The sequence below is a fragment of the Peromyscus californicus genome, unplaced genomic scaffold, assembly GCF_007827085.1.
Source record: "Peromyscus californicus insignis strain IS unplaced genomic scaffold, ASM782708v3 Scaffold_4__1_contigs__length_199733344, whole genome shotgun sequence".
NCBI lineage: Eukaryota > Metazoa > Chordata > Mammalia > Rodentia > Cricetidae > Peromyscus > Peromyscus californicus.
This window is the reverse complement of record NW_026294562.1, coordinates 164,682,175-164,693,774: the sequence shown is the minus strand read 5'-3', so window position 1 is coordinate 164,693,774 and position 11,600 is coordinate 164,682,175. Positions and strand designations below refer to the sequence as shown.

General features: G+C 35.5%; 1 pseudogene; it reads left to right on the top strand.

Moving 5' to 3' along the window:
* The first annotated feature begins 5,410 nt into the window (after nt 1-5,410).
* Nucleotides 5,411-11,600, top strand: part of LOC128094287 (sulfotransferase 2A1-like) — a 28,098-nt pseudogene continuing 21,908 nt past the window's right edge.

Here is an 11,600-nt window from a genome sequence, read left to right as displayed (position 1 = left end):
AATTGCTGCATTTTATTGTTCTGCTCCATGATTACAGCTTGATTGGTCAATGTTTTAACAATATTTGATTTATATTTTAATGCATGCATGTATAACAGTACATGCATGAGTGCCTCCTTATGTGTGCATATCTGTAAATACTTTTATATATCATTGATTATATTTTATACACTACTCAAGATCTTGACAAAAAGAAAAAGAACAGAAATATATAAAAGAATATGAGTAGAAAAGTAATCAGATGATTCCCCTTCAAGATTTCAGATGGAGGAAATATTGGAAAGTAACACTACAAAATACATCTCATAACGAAAGAGTATCATTTTGAATTCCTTTCTAACTAATGGTTATCATCTGACACCAAGTTGCCGTGGTTTGAAAGAATGGTCCCACATATCAGATTCTAAGGACTCCTCCAGAAAACACTTAGACCGTATCACTACTTTCCACAAGACAGCATGGCACAAGATCCATGATCTTTTAAAATAATAATGAACATGTTGGAAAAATAAGAAAATAATACTGTAAACAATAGATTAAACTATACTGGGACCAGTCCTGAAAAAGGAAGTGAAATTAACTACAGTAAATATTTAAGACTTAAAGGAAGCACCTAAAATGAACAACATGTACTGGGATGACACTCTCCAGCAATACACTGTTCACTGATTGACAAATTTAATATTATGAATATGATTAAATTAGCACAGAAAATCCATAGTAAAATTTTGTCAAAATTCTAATTTCATTTCTTATTTTAAAAAGATGTTTCAAGTTTATTTTACTTTTATTTTTGAGTGTTTTACTTGCATGATTATCTGTGTACCTCATGCATTTTGAGTGCCTGTTGAAGCTGGGAGAAATTATTGGATTCCCTGGAACTACAGTTACAGATGGTTGAGAGTGACATATGGGTGACAAGAACGGAATCTGTGTTCTCTGGAAGAACAACAAGTACTCTTAACAACTGATCTACATTGTGCTTCTCCCATTTTATGCTCTTCTTATAAGGGAGAAGATTTTTCCACAAATCAATGGAATATTTACTTCTCACAGGCCTAATATCTTGTTTCTTCACCCATCACAATGAAGATTTGTTTCTTAGATAGAATTTCTATTGCTATGAAGATACAATATGACTTCAGCAACTCCTATAATAGAATATATTGAATGGGTGATCAGTTTACACTTCAGAGGGTTATCCCATTATCCTTATGGTGGCATGAAAGGTAGAAAGCAGACAGACATAATACTGCATCTGTGAATCCTCACATCTTATACAATGGCAACAGAATGTGGTCTGATCCCTGGGAGTAGCTTGAGCATTTGTCAAATCACAAAGCCCACCCCAAAAAGGTCACACGTCCTCCAACAAAGCCAATCCTACTCCAACAAAGTCATACTTCTTAATATTAGCACTCCATTTGTTGTCATTTTGTTTCAAACCACCATAATTTGGTATCAGATAATAATAATTAGTTAGAAAGCAATTCAAAATGATACTCTTTTGTCATGGCATATATTCTATAATGTCAGTTTCAATATTTCTCCAAACTGAAATCATGTGAAATATCAAAATAATAGTTAAGATCAAATTTTAATCATCTTGTGGGGGCTAGTGTTTCCTAAAATTCATACTAAATATATTTTGAAAAGTCATATGAAAACCCACTAATTTAGATGCTTTATAAAGTAAATAAAATAATTCAAATTGTATTATGACATATAAGGATGATCATGTTCCAACTAGAATTTATATGCTGTCAAGTAAAATCTATAGTATCAGGTATTAGTTTTCATCTTTTGAATAGCTGTCAAAAAGGGTCTGATAGACACCCCAAAATATTATAGGCTGTTGTCACTGTATTTGGTTACCTTCCACAACCTGATAATAAGGCCCTATTCCTGAAGACAGAACTTAACTTATATTATTCACCATGGAGAAACTGAGTTGGTGTCTAGCAAAAAGCTTCATCTCTACTGATTATCATTAACAGTACTGGAAGGTACTTCGCACACTACAGGAGGAGAAAAGCAATCATAAATATCATATATCTACAAATCCTGTGACCTATACAAGTGACCCAATTTCCAGATTTATTGGTACTTTAATAGAAAAAATATTGTGGGAATAGTCAACACCATTTTTACTGGATTTAAATCCAATTCCATCAGATAGAACCCACATCTGACACTGATAATGATGCCAAACCTGATCCTAGATTGGTCATGGACTTATGGGAAAATCTATAACTATTATTGTGCTAAATGAAACAGCAATAAAATTAGCACTGGTGATATATTGCTATACCCATAGATCATGGCATCACACCACTGTCATCAGAGAAGCTACTTTTCTGCAGTAGATTTTAATTAACACAGAGATCACAACTGGACAAAGTGCAGAAAGGGAGAAACTTGGATCAATCATTCCAAAACCAGATATCTTCATAAAACTCATCTACTCATGGCGCTGGAATCCATGAAGAAAAGGAGATTGGTAGATTGTAAGAGCCAGAATTGTTGGATAAATTCAAGTTTACGGAACATTCCATACAACCTAATAGCATGCACAAGTGTCACATCTTATATGAGACAAAATTTCAGCACAGAAAAAGATATTTGGACACAAATTCTCACTCCTAACAAAGAACCAATATGCAATTAACACCTTCTAGGAAAGGAAATTAAGTTATCTCCAATGGAGTGTCATTGTGTGTGTCAGCCATATTCTATGTCAGCCCTCATACTCAGGTGTATATGACCAACACAAAACAGACTCCATCTGGTGTGTCTAGGAGAGTATGTCATTTTATTTTTGTGTGGTTTCATTTTTTGTTTGTTTGTACTTTTATTTGTTTTTGTTTTTACTGAGAAAAGAATAAAGTCAGCTGTGTATGATCTGAAAAGCTTTGCAGTATGGTGTAAATTATGATCAAAATATATTACATGCAAAAATTTTAAATTAAAAATATAATAAAAAATTTAAGGAATACAGAAGTGTCCCATGAAAGAGATGATCTATTTAAAAACTTGGCTATATTAAAACTTGGGAGACATCTCTGACCAGAATGTTCTCAAGAGAAGAAATTAAAATGTCTATGTCTAAGAAATATATTTTAAATTGGTCAATATAATTAAACTTTAGAAAATGATAATTGAAACTACTTTGAGATTTCATCTTACTCAACAAGAATGGCTATCATTCCAAAAACCATAAACAACAAATGATTGTGAGAATAAATGCTGGAGAAGGTGTAGGGAAAGGGGAACCCTCATGCACTTTTAGTGGGATAGGAAACTCTAGAGATCAGTTGAGCCACTCTGGAAATCAGTGTGGAAAATTTATCACAAGGCCCAAATCCACTACTCCTTGGCATTGTTTAAAGAACTTGGTATTCTATTTCACAAATACTCCCTTGGCCATGTTCATTACTCTTTGTTCATAATAGATAAGAAAGAAAAACAACCTAAATGTCCTTCAACCAATGAACTACTAAAGAAAACATTATGCATACATACAATGGATATTCTATTCAGGAATGGAGAAAAATGAATTAATGAAATTTTCATGTAAATGTGTTTAACTAGAAAATATTATACTAACTTTGGTAACACAGACACAGAAACACAAATATTAAATATTCTCTCTTATTTGTGTTTTCTGATATTGAACTGGTAGATGCAAGTTTATAACTTCAAGCAACTGTAGAACCAAGAAAGCAAAATGGGATCAATACTAGAATAGCATGCAGGTATGACAAAGGGAGAAGTGGAATTAATGGATGGGATCTTTAACTGATAAAGGGTCACAGAGTGCAATACAGATTGACAGAGTGGAAGGAGGGATACATACTACTGAGCATGTTTAAAAAGACAGAGATGATCTTATTATTCCATCCTTATCTAAAATCACATATAATATGCATGTATTACTATGTATTTTTTAAAAAATTATGCCATTAATAGTGATCATATTGCCCCAAATACCATGGAATATATAAAAAAAAAGCCAAGTACCATGCATGAGAAACCACCTTTTAAGTTGTTGGACAGGGTAATCCATGAGACTTCCAAAACAGTATCAGCTAATGTTGCCAATGATTGTCTCAGAATTTGAAAATTCAACTCATTTGTTAAAGTCTCAATGCACTTCAGACACAGATATTAGGGGAACTGCTGTGGGATGTTCTGTATGGCAAATGTGTTGCTAATTAGTCAATAAATAAAACACTGATTACCCATTGGCTAGGCAGGAAGTGTAGGTGGGACAAGGAGGAGAATAAAGCTGGGAAGTGGAAGGCTGAGTCAGAGAGACACTGCCAGTCGCCACGATGAGAAACAGCATGTGAAGATTCCGGCAAGCCACGAGCCATGTGGCAAGGTATAGATTAATGGAAATGGATTAATTTAAGCTGTAAGAACAGTTAGCAAGAAGCCTGCCACGGCCATACAGTTTGTAACCAGTATAAGTCTCTGTGTTTACTTGGTCGGGTCTGAGCAGCTGTGGGACTGGCAGGTGAGAGAGATTTATCCTGACTGTGGGCCAGGCAGGAAAACTCCAGCTACAGGGAACTGAACTGAACCTGACATGGAACCGCTTTCCTGAAAAGTGGCTTTCAAAAGTGAAAATCTGCAAAGGGAAAGGATCAATCACTAGACCTATCCAGATGTAATATCTGGGAGCCACAATAATAACTGGATTGGAAGACATTCACAATGGTGAAATTGTGGAAATTTCATCTTGGAGGTTTCAAGCACTGTCTAATTGGACTTATAGGACACTCAACAAGAGGTAAGCCATGTCAGGTACTGAAAAGATAGACTACCAGTTAGGCATGGAGAGGGCATAGATCCAAGAGGTGAACCTGCCACTGCCAGTTTAACTAACCAGCATACTTTCTAGCTGTTTTCTAAATACCTATCTTTATAAACACAGCTAAATATGTTCTAATACAAATAAGCATTCACAATCGTTTCAATATTCATTGCAAATGTGTCAACTAGAGTTGGGTACTTTACAGTGAATTATTTGTGGAACTTTGTGAAAGTCTCCATATATTGCAAAAAGAAGCATCTTTGATGAGGAGTGAGAACTATATTTACCTGTGTTTAAATTAAGCCTTATGTCAATGTCTAAGTACTTGTTACTGAGTTTCTGGTTTGGGGTCATAACCTCAGGCTCACAATTCTCTAGAACAATCTCTGAATAAGTACACAGTTGCTTAATACAGCAACCTTTGACTGATTTCTGCAATCTGTATTTCTTCATATCAGCAGCTCATTTCAGTACAAACTTTGGGATGTTAATGATATTTTGCCTGCACTATAAATTTTACCTCTCAACATTTGCTTTGAGCTGAACAGGTGGTCAATGCTGGAATTCTCACAGCACCAAGAGTTTTTTGGGATGTCAGCCTACTTTTGGTTTGAAGGAATACGTTTCCGTGCTATAGTGCATAAAAGAGAAATTATTGAAAAAAGCCGTGATAAATTTGTGATCAGAGATGAAGACACAGTCATACTGAGTTATCCTAAATCAGGTAAGGAACATCAATGAGAATGATCCTGAACTGTCTGTGGAAGTTTTGGACTTTAATCATCTTTCATTTAAGTGGTGAATGGAATGCTTTATATATTTCATGTGTTCAAATGGATGTTTGTGGTCTTGGAGAGCTGTGTCTGACAGCATTATCACTCAGAGGAAGAACTCTTACCTAAGCAATGTAGTCAGAGGAGAAGCTAAGACACTAGCAGTTCCTGAGCTGATCCTTGGAGCAATGACAGTGTTTCCTAAAGCAGATTGTGGCATTAGTTTGTCTGTGTGGAAGAGAGATAATGATGAGAATAAACAGATAAAATAGCATCAAGAAAAAAGGCATGAATGTAAGAATATGTGGAGGAGAGGACAAGCTCAGGTAGAAGAATTACCATGGACCTTATTCATGTAGAAAAAAGAGTCTCAAAACTCAAGGAACGAAGAAAGGCATCATGGTCATTTGGGGGAGGAGTGTGGTGGATGGCAGAAGCAGTAACCATTGGTTAAGTATTAGATTGCTAACATCAAAGGGCAATAACATGGAAAATCTAAGGACAGTGGAGTGCAGGAAAAGGATTCAGATAATAGCCCAGAGAATAATGCTAGAGAAACACTCATTGACAAATGAGCATATAATCACAAATACATGTGTGTGTGGTAAATAGACACAGGAAATTTATTTAAGCTAAAGAGAAGCAGTACTAATACATACAGTGCAGGATGGATGCATTTTAATAACATTGTATTAAATAAAAGGATCCATTCTCAAGGACAGATTCCATGACTGCATCCCTGACAAATATGTGGAATAGCTGAATTCACCGAAACAGAATGGTTCTTGACTGGAGGGAATGTTCAATAGGCAGGTGGGGTTTACTGAGTAAAGATTCTCAGTTTTGTTAGGTGAAGCATTTTGAATCTTCTGGAAGAATATATTTTCTACTTACACCATGTGAATATTGCAAATACTACATGCTTTTGTGCTTGGAAACAGCTACATTGTAAATTGTATGGTTGTATATTCTATTGAAGGCTTTTCAGTAGTGCTCTTGAAATGAGTGACAATAACTTTTTTTCTTGTTCAGGAACTAACTGGCTGATTGAGACTGTCTGCTTGATTCAGACCAAGGGAAATCCCAAATGGATCCAATCTGTGCCTATCTGGGAACGCTCGCCCTGGATAGAGACTCAAAAGGGATTTCCAATATTAATCAATAAGGAAGGACCACGCCTCATGTCCTCCCACCTCCCTTTCCATCTTTTCCCCAAGTCTTTCTTCAGATCCAAGGCCAAGGTCAGTGTCCAGTAGTTGAGAAATCTTTGGCCAAATGCTCATTGAACTTATTCTACTGTGTTGGGCCCTGGACCTCTGCCTAAAATGCACTCTGTGTAGATTTGGAGAGGGAAGTTGGGATTCTCATGCACTGGATGATGCTAATCCCCTCCTCAGACTGTATCAGAGTACCAGGATATCAACCACCTCTCAGTGATCATGGGCCGATATAATGCAAAAAGCTGTGTTATCACAGTAGGGCATTCAGGGACTACACATACAGGTGTCGAGCTCAAACTCTAGTGTACAGTGGATATTATTGTTTCGTTGTCATCAAAGTCATTTAGCTAAAATCAATTCTACATGTAGCCCATATATAATGGATGAATCATGCAAGCAGAGTTACTCATAGGGGAAGCAGCCTGAACAGGCACGAATGTTGTAATTTGGGAGATTGTTCAGCAATCATGACTTATCTGTATTCATTGTGTCTTGCTGTATCTAGCTGTGCACTGAGCTCAGTGGCCACAAAAATCACCAACATCACTGATAGGGGATCTCCTAAAAGAATCAGAAATATCGAGGTTCTGACATATCATTGCTCATTGTTAGTAAAAAAGTTTTGTGGAAGTCCCCACACCTTAGAACCTATCAGTATTTATGATTAAACTACAAAGACAAATGTAGAAAACAATCTCTCTTGAAACTATCACAATGAAGTTGTGATCATAAACCTATATATGTGTGTCTTATCTGGATTTGGAAAACTTGTGTCTGGAGAAATTAAGGCCTAAAAGATGAATTATATAGTAATGTCACAATGAGCATTGGGACAAAATATTAATCTCATTAATTATTTAATATTAATTTTTTTGAAATTATTTCTTCTATTTTTGAGATTGTACCATAATTACATACGTTATTCCCCCTTCCTCTTCCTCTCTCCAGGCTTACCATTATAACCCTCTTTTCTTTCTTTCTTTTTTTTTTTTGGTTTTTCAAGACAGGGTTTCTCTATGTAGCTTTGTGCTTTTCCTTGATCTCGCTCTGTAGACCAGGCTGGCCTTGAACTCACAAAGATCCAATGTAGATGTAACCAACAGTCTTATTAAATAAGAAACACAGAGCCGATTCAGAGAAGAAAGCCAAGAGGTCAGAACTAAGAGCCTTACCCTTCCTGCTTCAGCCAAGAGAGCTCTCCGAAAAGGGGCCTACTTCCTGTGTGTTTGTCTTTATATAGTCTTTGTGTTCTGCCTTCTCATTGGTTGTAAACCCAAACACATGACTGCCTCGTCACTGCCTGTCTGTAGAGACTTCCAGGTCTTCTATGGTTGGGATTGAGATTAAAGGCATGCACCACCACCACCACCATGCTCTTGCTATGGCTCTAATAGCTCTGACCCCCAGGCAACTTTATTTATTAACATACAATTAAAATCACATTTCAGTACAAATAAAATACCACCATAATCCACCTTCCTCTGCCTCCCAAGTGCTGGGGTTAAAGGCATGTGCCACTACCATCAGCCTTTTCTCTCTTTCAAATTTGTGGGTTTTTTCATCATTTTTTGTTACATCTGTATATGTATCTACGTATTCCTAAGTACCTTGGTACAATCTGCTCAGTATGTACAATTTTAGTGTATGTATGTTTTCACGGCTAAGAAACTGGTATGGCATAACCAATTGCTATGCTTTTCCATAGGAAGTCTATTTCTTTCCATCTCAGCATTTTTTAGGTGCTCATGGGTCTTTGTGTTCATCATTTTGCAATGAAACTTTAGGATTAAAATCTGTATCATGATTCTTTTGAGAGTTTTCTTTTATAGTTACACTTACAGAAACCAATTAGTTTGTCATTTTCAGGTATATTTAGCATAGTATGCATTATTCTGTGTATATAAGTCATTCTTTCACAGTGGATGGATAATCTTTCACCCTTTAAGTTATTGATCTTTACAAGTATTGAATCAATCTTGTCTTTTTCTTATTGCTGTTGGTTTTTTTTACAGTATTAGTGACCTCAGTCATTTTGCTGTTACATTTTTGTAAATCAAACAAAATTATAAAAGAAGATTCTGAAAATATATGTATTTTGCATGTCTGTTCATATTTTTATTTTGTTCAAATAAAAATAATAAATATTTTTAGAAACCTCACTGATATTTAATTGACTTTTCATATAAAGTATGCCAGATCAAATTGTTTTATGACTATATTGACTTACATTTACATGTTTTTCCATTCAAGGTGATCTATATCATCAGAAATCCCAGAGATGCTCTTGTGTCTGCTTATTTTTTCCGTCGTAACTCAAACCTTATTGATAAACCAGAGTCACTAGGAACTTACTTTGAATCATTCCTCAAAGGAAATGGTGAGTGTCCTGTTAAATATAGGGGTTGAGGGAGGCTCAGTTACATTTATGAAGACAAGGTGTGATATAGCTTAGGCTGGCCTTGAGTTCTCAATACAGATAGAGATTACCTTGAAGATCTGTTCCTCCTCCCTTTACCTCATGAGTTCTAGGACTACAAGCATTCACTTCTATATTCTGTTTATTTAATGCTGGGATTCAACCCCCAACTCATTTATGTTATCTAACTTAGTTACAACTCTAGCCTTTAGTATATTCTGTAATTTTCTCTTCACTCCATCTTATCCCTCTACACTCTACCAACCTGTTGATCCAAGGATCATTACCACTACAAACCTAATTGCAAAGTCTTCCTGTTCACACAAGCTACAGCTTGACCTATGACTAACCATCCTGGCAATATTTGGAGTATCTAGTCTTTCTAGTACTAAGGAAGATGTTATACCTTGTGGCTAACAAAACAACAGTGATAGCAACAACACTAGGACCTATTCCCTCCCCATTATGGATACTTGACCATGATAACTGTATCAGATGTGAAGTCTTCTCAATCAGAAAATGGTTGGTTACTCTGATACCACAATTGCAGTTATTGCACCAGTGGGTGTATGTTGTATGGATGGTTGAAGTATAGATATCAGTGTCCATAGCTGAGTAATATTATTGACAAGAATCTCCCACAAGAGTCCTATATAAAACCTTCAGTTACAATGAAGGCTATTCGGCAGAAAGGCATATTTCAGTTCATTCCCAGTTTTCTTTCCTTATGTTGTATGACAAGACTATGAGATTGGCTTTAGGAATAGGGTCTAGCCGGACAGTGGTGTGGCACATCTTTAATCCCAGCACTCGGGAGGCAGAGCCAGGTGGATCTCTGTGAGTTCAAGGCCAGCCTGGTCTACAGAGTGAGATCCAGGACAAGCACCAAAATTACACAGAGAAACCCTGTCTCGAAAGACAAAAATAAAAAGAAAGAAACAAAGAAACAAGGAAAAAAACAAAGAAAGAAAGAAAGAAAGAAAGAAAGAAAGAAAGAAAGAAAGAAAGCAAGAAAGAAAGAAAGAAAGAAAGAAAGAAAGAAAGAAAGAAAGAAAGAAAGAAAGAAAGGTCTTACCAACCAGTTTTTGTGGGCAACTGACAACAGTGACAATTGCCTAGATTATTTGCAACCTCAGGCCCATTTTAGGCAACAACTCCTAGGGAGGTATCCCAATAATAGCATTGCAGCTTTTGTTTTATAACCAGTAACATCTGGGAGCAGTAGTATCTACTCATGAATGCTGCCTTGATTTAAATTCTTTAATAAAATTTTAAATGAGCTTACAAACTAATGAGTTTGCACATGGTATTTTCATATATTCTTGGTTTTGGTTAATTCTGTACCTAATTTACCCACCCCATCTTTGCAGCCACACAATCAGTCTCATATTCCCTCATTCATATTGATACCATATGTGTCCTGGTACTTCTCTCTCCTTAAGGTCTCTTTTTCCTTGCTACTCTTCTAATGGTTCTTTTCTGCCTTCCTCTCCTTTATATAGATCAAGGTAAACATGCTAAGAATTTATCTAGAATCCAAATATGAGACAAAAGTTGCAGTGTTTGTCTATCTGTGCTTGTGTTAACTCATTAAGTATGTTTTCTAGTTCCAAATATTTTACTGTGAATTTCGTAATTTCATCTTTAAAGCTGAATGAAATTTTATTGTGTGTACATATCACAATCTCATCTATTTTCAATTGATGGGCATCTAAGCTAAACCTGTTCTGTAGCTATTGTGAACAGAGCTACAATTAGCACAACTGTTCAAGTACTTATGTAGTTGTATATATCTAAGTCTATAGTACTATATACTGACCTAGTTTGAGTATATACCTAAGATTTGATAGCTGAATCATATGGAATTTCTGTTTTTAGCTTTATTAATGCTTCCCACAGTGATTTAAATAATGACTGTGCTGTTTTCAGTCACAAGGGTGTTTTTCTTTCCCCACATTTTCTTTGAAAATTAAAAAAATAAAAACTAAATTTTATTATAAAGCAACTTGCACATAAATAAAAACCAGATTCACCAAAATTATTGAGACTCAAAGTCTATACAATGTAATGAATTTATATACACTTAGAATTGGTATCCAAAAGAGAAGCTGGGAAAATTTATATTAAATGTTATACTTTCAATACTGCTTATATTTCACCCAATTTTGGACCATAAAACTCCCAAATCCATGAGAAATCTAGAACAAGAATAACATTAGCCTATATTCTCATTCAACAATCTTGTCCATTACTTGCATCTACTCCTTTCTCATCCCTTTATATTTAAATTATCTTCTCTTTTCAAACATTTTCAACATACGTTTCAAACATTTATTTGTTTTTTTTTCCTGTTTTTTCTTTTTTGTTTTTGT